Consider the following 9,150-nt stretch of genomic DNA (forward strand, 5'->3'; position numbering starts at 1 on the left):
CAGGTGTCACAGGTGTCATCCGTTCTGAGTACCACATTTGTAAAGAAGGCGGGGCGGGGGGGGGGCGGGTGAAGAAGTCTATTGGCTTATAGGACTTAAACCTGCTCAGAGACTGAGTTCCCAAGTTGGCTGAGCAGATAGAAAAGGAAAGGTAAAGATGAAAACCCATGTCAATTTCTGATTTGGATTATTTGTCTCAGAACCAAAGACTGAGTTCTGTTAGAATGTGAGCATGATAAGAGGTATGTAATCTGATTCCAAGTTTGGGGTTATCTAGAAAGGGGTAAGGCATTAGTGATAGTCACATAAAAATTCTGTCATATAATCAGAGATTCCTCTTGAGCAGTTCTCTGCTGTTTGGCATGACAGAATTATTAAAAATTTGTGGCTTTATACTTTTCCTTACCCACTCCAGTATTCTTGGGCTTCCCCGATGGCTCAGCTGGTAAAGAATCCACCTGCAATGTGGGAGACCTGGGCTCAATTCCTGGGCTGGGAAGATCTCCTGGAGAAGGGAAAGGTTACTCACTCCAGTATTCTGGCCTGGAGAATTCCATGGACTGTATAGTCCATGAGGTTACAAAGAGTTGGACACGACTGAGCAACTTTCCTTTCACTTTCTCACCTTCTGATACCCAGGTCCTTTTTGTTCCCTCTGTCCGTTGCTGCTGCTTGTCTGGGCTAGCCACCCCAGGCTCCAGTTTAGATTCCAGGTTACATGACTATTATTGCTGTTTGTAGTTGATGCCATCTGTATCACTGGCTTGGATGAACTTGAATGGGTAGTTCGAGTTGGCATGCTGGATTTCTCAAGATAGCCCCAGATGATCCTGATAATTCTAGTCAAGAATGATAGCTAAGCCTTCTAGAAATCATCTCCCAGTTGAATTTGATGTCTTAATGCCTGTGACTATACTTTCAGTTATCTTTGTTAACTATTCATTGCTTTGTCAAATATTTATTGAGTGCCTTCTAAGTGTGAACACTGTGCTAAATAAATACTTAGTATGAGGATCTAATTTAGATCAAAAGGGCAGGGGAGACCTTTTTGAGCAAGTAGTGTTTAAGTTGAGGTAAATATTTTAACTTAGCACATTAGCCGAGAGGTGTTTTTTTCTACGATAAATTTGAGTTGTTTTTGGGTCCTTAAAGCCGTTGAAAACATAGATCCTTCATATATATCTAATCTTACAGTACTAACCAAGTAATACACATAAGACGTCACCAAAAAAAATAGATAAATAAAATAATTCAAAATGTATAAAATGTTTATAAATAATAATCATATGAAGGGAAAGAATATTGGGGACAAACAATAAATACTGCAATGAAATAGTTGAATGTGGAAATAATGAGGGTTGGGGCTGGAGATAATTACTTATTTTGGAAATAGGAAAGGTCTGAGTTCATACAACAAATTTCAGTAACTATGATGTGTCAGAATGTGTACTAGGAGACAAGTACTTTGTCAAACTCCACAAGTCAATCATTTAGTTCAGAAACAATGTCCTAAAGTAATCCTAAAAACCAAAAAACGTTCAGTACACTGGTCTAAGAGGCACTTGCTTTTGGAGAGGGAGCAGATGTTTTAACACAATGTTGTTAATATTAGGTCAAGAAAATAAAAAGTTAACTAGGATTTGAATGGATCTCTGTTAAATGTTATATGCTATAAATGTAGACTCTGTCTTCCCACCGCACTCTGCAATACTTAAGGAACATTCATCAAATCGATCCTTCATTAGGCTACAGAAAGCGATCTCAATAAATTATGCAAAGCGGACTGTTAAAGGTCCTTCTCTTCCTAGCTGAGTGACCTTGGATAAGTTAATTACTACTTCTTGGCCTCCTTTCTTCATTCATAAAATGGGGGTAAAAATGCCTATGAGTTTAAGTTTATGAAATTGACACGAGCACTACATGTTAGATAACTTTATAGAATATTAGAAATTCACAACATTTTTCAAAGGTTTTGAGAATAATGTTCTCCAAAATAAAATTTGGAGGAGAAGAAAAGAGCGGCTTTATTACTCTGCCAAACAAAGCGAGAATACAGTAGGCTAGCACCTCAAGAACTGCGGGAAATTCTTAAAGAGTTGGAAATACCAGACCGCTTTACCTGCCTCCTGAGAAACCTGTATACAGGTCAAGAAGCAACAGCTAGAACAACAGCCTGTTTCAAAATTGGAGAAGGAGAATGTCAAGGCTGTATATTGTCACCTTGCTATTTAATGTATATACAGAGTACATCATGTGAAATGCCAGACTGGATGAAGCACAAGCTAGAATTAAGATCGCAGGGAGAAGTATCAATAACCTCAGATATGCAGATGATACCACTCTAATGGCAGAAAGCTAAGAGGAACTAAAGAGCCTCTGCTGCTAAGTTGCTTCAGTTGTGTCTGACTGTGTGACCCCATAGATCCACCAGGCTCCCCCGTCCCTGGGATTCTCCAGGCAAGAACACTGGAGTGGGTTGCCATTTCCTCCTCCAGTGCATGAAAGTGAAACGTGAAAGTGAAGTCGATTAGTCATGTGACCTCATGGGCTGCATCCTACCAGGCTCCTCCATCCATGGGAGTTTCCAGGCAAGAGTACTGGAGTGGGTTGCCATTTCCTTCTCCTAGATGAGAGTTAAAGAGGAGAGTGAAAAAGCTAGCTTAAAACTTAGCATTCAAAAAAGTAAGATCATGGCATTTGGTCCTATCACTTCATGGCAAATAAAAGGGGAAAAGGTGGAAACAGTGACATATTTCCTCTTCTTGGGCTCTAAAATCACTGCAGATGGTGACTGCAGCCACAAAATTAGAAGACGCTTGCATCTTGGAAAGAAAAAATATGACAAACCTCGACAGCATGTTAAAAAGAAAAGACATTACTTTGCCGATAAAGGTTCATATAGTCAAAGATACTGTTTTTCCAGTAGTCATGTATGGATGTTGGACCATAAAGAAGGCTCAGCACTGAAAGAATTGATGCTTTTGAATTATGGTGCTGGAGAAGACTCTTGAGAGTCCTTTGGACAGCAAGATGATCAAACCATTCAATCTTAAAGGAAATCAACCATGAATATTCTTTGGAAGGACTGAAGCTGAAGCTGAAGCTCCAATATTTTGGCTACTTGAGGTAAAGAGCTGATGGAAAAGACCCTGATTCTGGGAAGGATTGAGGGCAGGAGGAGAAGCTGATGACAGAGAATGAGATGGCTGGATAGCATCACCAATTCAATGGACATGAGTTTGAGCAAACTCAGGGAGATGGTGAAGGACGGGGAAGCCTGGTGTGCTGCAGTCCATGAGATTGCAAAGAGTTGGATGTGACTTAGCGACTGAACAACAACAACAAATAAAATTTGACTAGAAGAAAAACATAAAAAGTAAATTAGAAATTCTTTAGAGGATAATAGTAATGATCAACCAAAATATTGCAAATTTAAAAATTCAAGTTCTGCTCAAGAGAAAATCAATAGTTTGAAATGTTTCTCTGCATATTTCTATAGAATGTATTTTGTGTTTTTGGGTAATTCATCTTCATGTATATACCTCAGCAATATATTCTTGCAAAACACATTAATCTTTGATTTTATAAGATGCTTATTTCAACAATTCCTAGTTTTCTAAAACAGGTGCCATATTTGCATTGAAAGATTATAATTTTCAATGGAAGAAATGGGAACTGGAGAAGGATTTTCAGGTTTAAAAAAGGTGGTATTTGTGTTTCAGCCTGCATTCTGTGTTTGGTTTTCTTCTTTGGATTCATGATACCATGTAGGCCCAGCTTATTTGTCACTGGGGACAGCTCTTACAAGCTAAAAAAAAAAAAAAAGAAAAGAAAAACTGACTGTAAAGGAGATAAGATAGGATATACTCTTTTAAAAACTGTAAAATACACATCAATGAGAATGGAAAACATCACATTAACAACATGTAATTCTCTTTATGCTGCTTGCCCCATTGAAATAGACACTTTCTTTCTTGCTCAAATAAGACGCTTGAAGTCCAGGCAGATATTATGACCACAAAGCCAACATTAGTCTTTCCAGGCTTTAATTTCTACTAAATTGCATTATTTAGTAGAACTTGGAATATCAGAATGAAAATCAGTATAACCGCTGTTGTTAGGGCAAGCAAGTTTGAGCCAGCTTGTCCTACCTTCCCTCCCCTTACTTTTTCATTCCCTTCTTCCCCTAAAATGTAGCCAACAGAAACCTTTTCCATAAAATTCTATTTTTAAACCAAGTATACACTTTATAATAAAACTATGAAATACTAATTTTCTTTATTATTTCCAGTATTGCACATATAATAGGTATTCAGTATATGTTTGTCAAAGGAACGATAGCCATCAAACATGCAATATAAAGAAATGCCGTCTATTTTTCCATTGCTCTACTTGTCTGCATTGTGTGCACTGTGATGGAGACATGTAATTTTGGTGTTTTTGTTACCATGACTTCAAACTGCAGAGCAACACATGCATTTGGGTCATCTGTTACGCATTGTCAGATCATCATAACATTTCATAATAACTAAAGGATATGCTTGACTTGGAATTATGCAAGATATGTTGGGAGCAGAAATTTCAGAGAGAGGAGCATTTTTAAAGAAGACTGTAAATCCTCAGTGGCAATGCAAACATTTGTGTCTCTACTTTATACTTTGTCTTCCCCAGGCTTCAGAACCTGGTGTCCATAAATGTAGATGATAACATTCCCCTGCAGGAGCTTGACTATTATATATGGCCCATTGTCTTTAAAATTTACTGATCACCATCTGAATTTTCACTTCTTTCTTTTAAATGGTTTTGAATTTACCATTCCCCCTCTTTTATTTAAAAAGCAAGATTTTTCTTTGTCAGTCTTCATGTTACCTCTTTTAGGTCTCTCTAGATTTTACATCTATTATTTATAAAAGTTTTCGCAAAGCTCCAGCTGTGGAAAATACCTCGGTTGTGTAATTCACAGTGTGAATTTTTTTTTAAATATTACAAATCAGACACCATTAGGGTAAGCTATTAAAGCAGGCCTTTCTCTAATGAGGAACTCTGCTAATGTGAGATGAGCTCCTGAAAGATGTTGGTGTGGCTGTTAATGGGTCAGGCCACAAGTGATTAAGCAGTTCACAAAAATAGAAAATAGTAAGGATAGTGCTGTCTACTCCATATCCCTGATAATCTATCCCAACAGGAGATAACCATGGCGTTGCTGAGTGTGGAGACAGAAGAGGTCTTTTGTCAGTTATCACCTCCAGAAAGTACTTTGTGACTCTTTTCCCCAAACCCTGTGTCATTTAATATCTTTGTTTGCAGACCATTTTTGACAGAGTTTATCTGTCCAAAAGTAGAGTTTATTAGCTTACCTTTTGGGTTACCTATCCAGAGAATATCTGATTTTATGCAATATATTTTCCAAAATTCTGTTGAAAATCAATTTTTTATGTGAATTAAATATGTTGACTATCTTACCTAGAAAAATGTTCCTGGAATTATTTTGTCAAGTGACTCAATATTTATACTTTATGATCTGGAAAAGTGTAGTGTACTTTATTTAGTAAAAAAGAACAAAGTAGTTGGAGTCAGAAAAATCCAATTTAGAATCCTAACTCAGTCACTTACTAACTATATAATGTTGGGTGAGTAATTAATTATTTTGGTTCCAGATAATGCCATCAAATTTGCCCCTTTACTTTATCAGTCTGCATTTTCTGAATATTTGGTTTCATATTTTCCCATGGATTTGTCCTTTTATTCTGTTTTCTATTTTCTTTGGTTCTGACTTGTGTGGGATAACTCTTTTACTTTGCTTCGTTTGTAATTTACTAAATAGTGAGTAGTATATTCTTATATATTGCCCCAAATCCTGCATGGAATGATGAAGAGTATGAATAACTTTTTGAAAAAGAGCGAGTATGTTAAAGAAGTGTGTGGTGGTGGTGGTTTAGTTGACAAGTTGTAAGTTGTGTCAGACCCCATGGGCTGTAGCCAGCCAGGGTCCTCTGTCCATAGGATTTTCCAGGCAAGAATACTGAATTGGGTTTCCATTTTCTTCTCTGGGGGATCTTCCTGACCCAGGGATCGAACCCAGGTCTCCTGCATTGCAAGCAGATTCTTTACCGACTAAGCTACCAGGGAAGCCCAAAAGAGAAGTGTATGAGAAAACTGAAAAAGATGTTTTCTTTAACAGGAGATGCAACTTTTTTGTTCTTTTGCGACCGGCTTATGTCACGTAGCATCGTATCTTCAAGGTTTATTCATATTACAGCATATATCAAAATATCCTTCTCTTTTAAGACTGAATTGCATTCCATTCTATCACCTATCGTATCTGGCTTATCTGTTCATCTGTTGATGGACACCGCCATCTTTCTGCTGCAGACTGGTCTGTATGCTCTGTAGGTCTGCTGCATGGCTGTTTCTTGGGACTCCCCTTTATCGTCATTACCCTCCTCCTGGTAATTCACTACTCCTCTCCATGTACTGTACTTGCCTTGATCTCATGCATTTCTCTTAAGTGGCTTACTTCATTATTTAGATGGAGCATATCCCCTAGTAGTTTCTTGAGAAAAGGTGTACTGGTGGTTAGTTTGATACCTTAAATGTCTTAAAATATCTTTAGCAAACTATGTAGGTGTTGGTTATAAGCCTTCTCTATTAAGAAAGGGTTTCATTTTATTTGGGGAAGGAAGAGGAACAGGAGAGGGCGCAAGAAAGGGAAGAGAGAAAGAGTGGAAGATGCTTCTGCTTTGATCTTTCCTCATCTTGTGCCACTAGGAGGGGTCCTATCTTAGCCGTCTTACTTTTTTAATGTCTTGCCCACAGGAAGCACCTGATATATGTCCTTCAGGGAATGGATACATGGCAGTTCCATAATATCTGGTTTATGAAGTGACAGAGAATCGCTGTGAAATCATTTACTGACTTCTCAAAAAGGTCTTCTTGAAAAGCCAATACTCATATTAAAGATATCACTAAAATTAAAACCTGGTTGGTTCTTCATCCCCATGGTGTATACAACATAAAATTGATTCCTCCTTTAATTTATATTCTATCCTTCATCCTGTTTTGCTAAATGATAAAATCCTTAAGAATCAAGCTTGTATATGATTCATCCTTACATCCCACACAATGCCATGCCTTATATAAATGCTCAATGAATGTTTATGGTGTTACTACAATCAGGCACATGGCCCTCTTTAAAGGCCATTAAATGAGCCAGCCTGTCCCAGCTTCAGAGACTTTACGACTGCTATTCTCTCTGCCTGTGGTACTCTTTTCCTGACTCCTCATGAGCTCGTTCCTTTCCTCCTGCAAATGAAGCTTGTACATCGCCGAGTCCTCCTGGTCCCAACCTGAAAGCAGTGTCTGCTCCCAGAGTTACTGATCATCGTGTCACCTGTGAAGGCCCCTCCACAGTACCCATCCTTATCAGAAATGATCTTAGTTATATCCTTATTCAGTTTCCCCAACTTAAATGGGCTCCATAGATGGGTCTTTCTGTCTCATCCACTCCTACATCTCTCATACCTAGAACAAGGACTGCTGAAAAAAATTTTAAGGTTAATTTTGTATTGAAATGTAGTTGATTTACAATGTTTCAGGTATACAGTAAAGTGATTATAAATGATATCAGCTAATGAGAGAGTGACAATGTTAATAGTGTGGTCTAACTATTATCAGATTATGAGTTGTAAAAGAAGAGATCAGACACACACACACAACTTTTTTGAACATTTCCCTCAACCATGCCCACCTTTTAAGAATATATAAATAATTGAACATTCAGGGAGAGTGATGCTGATTTTCACTCTTGCCTTGGGGTTTTCTATCTTTCTTGTGGAAGCCTTGAGTCTAGAGAGACAAAAACTGAGCAAATATTGGATTGGGGAGATCTGCGCCTTGAATTTCATCTAAGAAGTCAAACCCTTCTGTGTAAATCCCGTCTGCCTGAGTGCCTCAGGTCAATGTGCCTGGCTGGATGCATGTGCTGCCCTTTCACTCATGGCCTCGGTGTCACCATGGGGCACATTTACCTGTAGTTTGGGTTGTCTTGTTTGCAGATTTCGATGTCTAGGTTACCACTCCGGAATGCTTGAAGACCCTGGTAATTAGGTCTGTGATCTAGAGACACTTCTAGGATTCTGTTTCTAACATGCCCTTCCCCCTGAAAGCAGAATGGAAGAATTACATACACTTAGGTTAGTAATATTGCTGAGAGAGGAAATATTGACTGAGAAATGAAACAATAAGACTGCTCTTTGTTTTTCCCCCCTAGGCTTAGTGCAATAAAATCAGAAGCAAAATATTTGAAACTGGTTAATGAGGCTGAGGGTCCTGCAAAAACTGATACTTGCTTTTACAGCAGGGTTCCTAGAGTAGCATTGTTGATTTGGGGGGGGGGTAGTTCTTTGTTGTGGGGGCCGTCTAGTGTGTTGCAGGGTGCTCAGCAATATCCCTCATCTCTGCCCAGGTATGACAACCGAAAATGTCTCCAGACATTGCTGGCCCTGGTTGGGAATTATTACTCTAGAGAATACATAGAAGAACCCTGCCTTAAGCCATGCCACTGCTGTTGCTGCTGCTGCTGCTAAGTCGCTTCAGTTGTGTCCGACTCTGTGCGACCCCATAGACGGCCGCCCACCAGGCTCCCCCATCCCTGGGATTCTCCAGGCAAGAACACTGGAGTGGGTTGCCATTTCCTTCTCCAATGTATGAAAGTGAAAAGTGAAAGTGAAGTTGCTCAGTCATGTCCGACTCTTAGCGACCCCATGGACTGCAGCCTACCAGGCTCCTCCGCCCATGGGATTTTCCAGGCAGTAGTACTGGAGTGGGGTGCCATTGCCTTCTCCGAAGCCATGCCACTGGGTTTGTCCAAATCCGTATTGCCACCATTAATGTGGTTGCACAGTGATCTTCACTCGTAAGATGGGAAGGCTGCTTAACTCCAGCCTCTGTGAATGTCTTCTCAGTGATCCCAAAGTAGTTTAAACCAGTTTCCCCACCTACGTACCTCCTGTCAAAACGCAGCACACTAGGCTTGTGTGACCTTGGTTTTCTCCACACCCGCGTGTGAGCACCTGGTCTCTGATGTGTGCCTTGCAGTCAGTGGGGGCTTTTTGGGTCTTCATGTGATGAATGAACATGTCCCAGTTCTCC

General features: G+C 39.4%; 1 protein-coding gene across 1 annotated transcript in view; it reads left to right on the plus strand.

Moving 5' to 3' along the window:
• MAST4 (microtubule associated serine/threonine kinase family member 4) overlaps window positions 1-9,150 on the plus strand; it is a 617,121-nt gene that overhangs the window by 374,503 nt on the left and 233,468 nt on the right.

This window comes from Bos mutus, chromosome 20 (genome assembly GCF_027580195.1).
Source record: "Bos mutus isolate GX-2022 chromosome 20, NWIPB_WYAK_1.1, whole genome shotgun sequence".
Lineage (NCBI taxonomy): Eukaryota > Metazoa > Chordata > Mammalia > Artiodactyla > Bovidae > Bos > Bos mutus.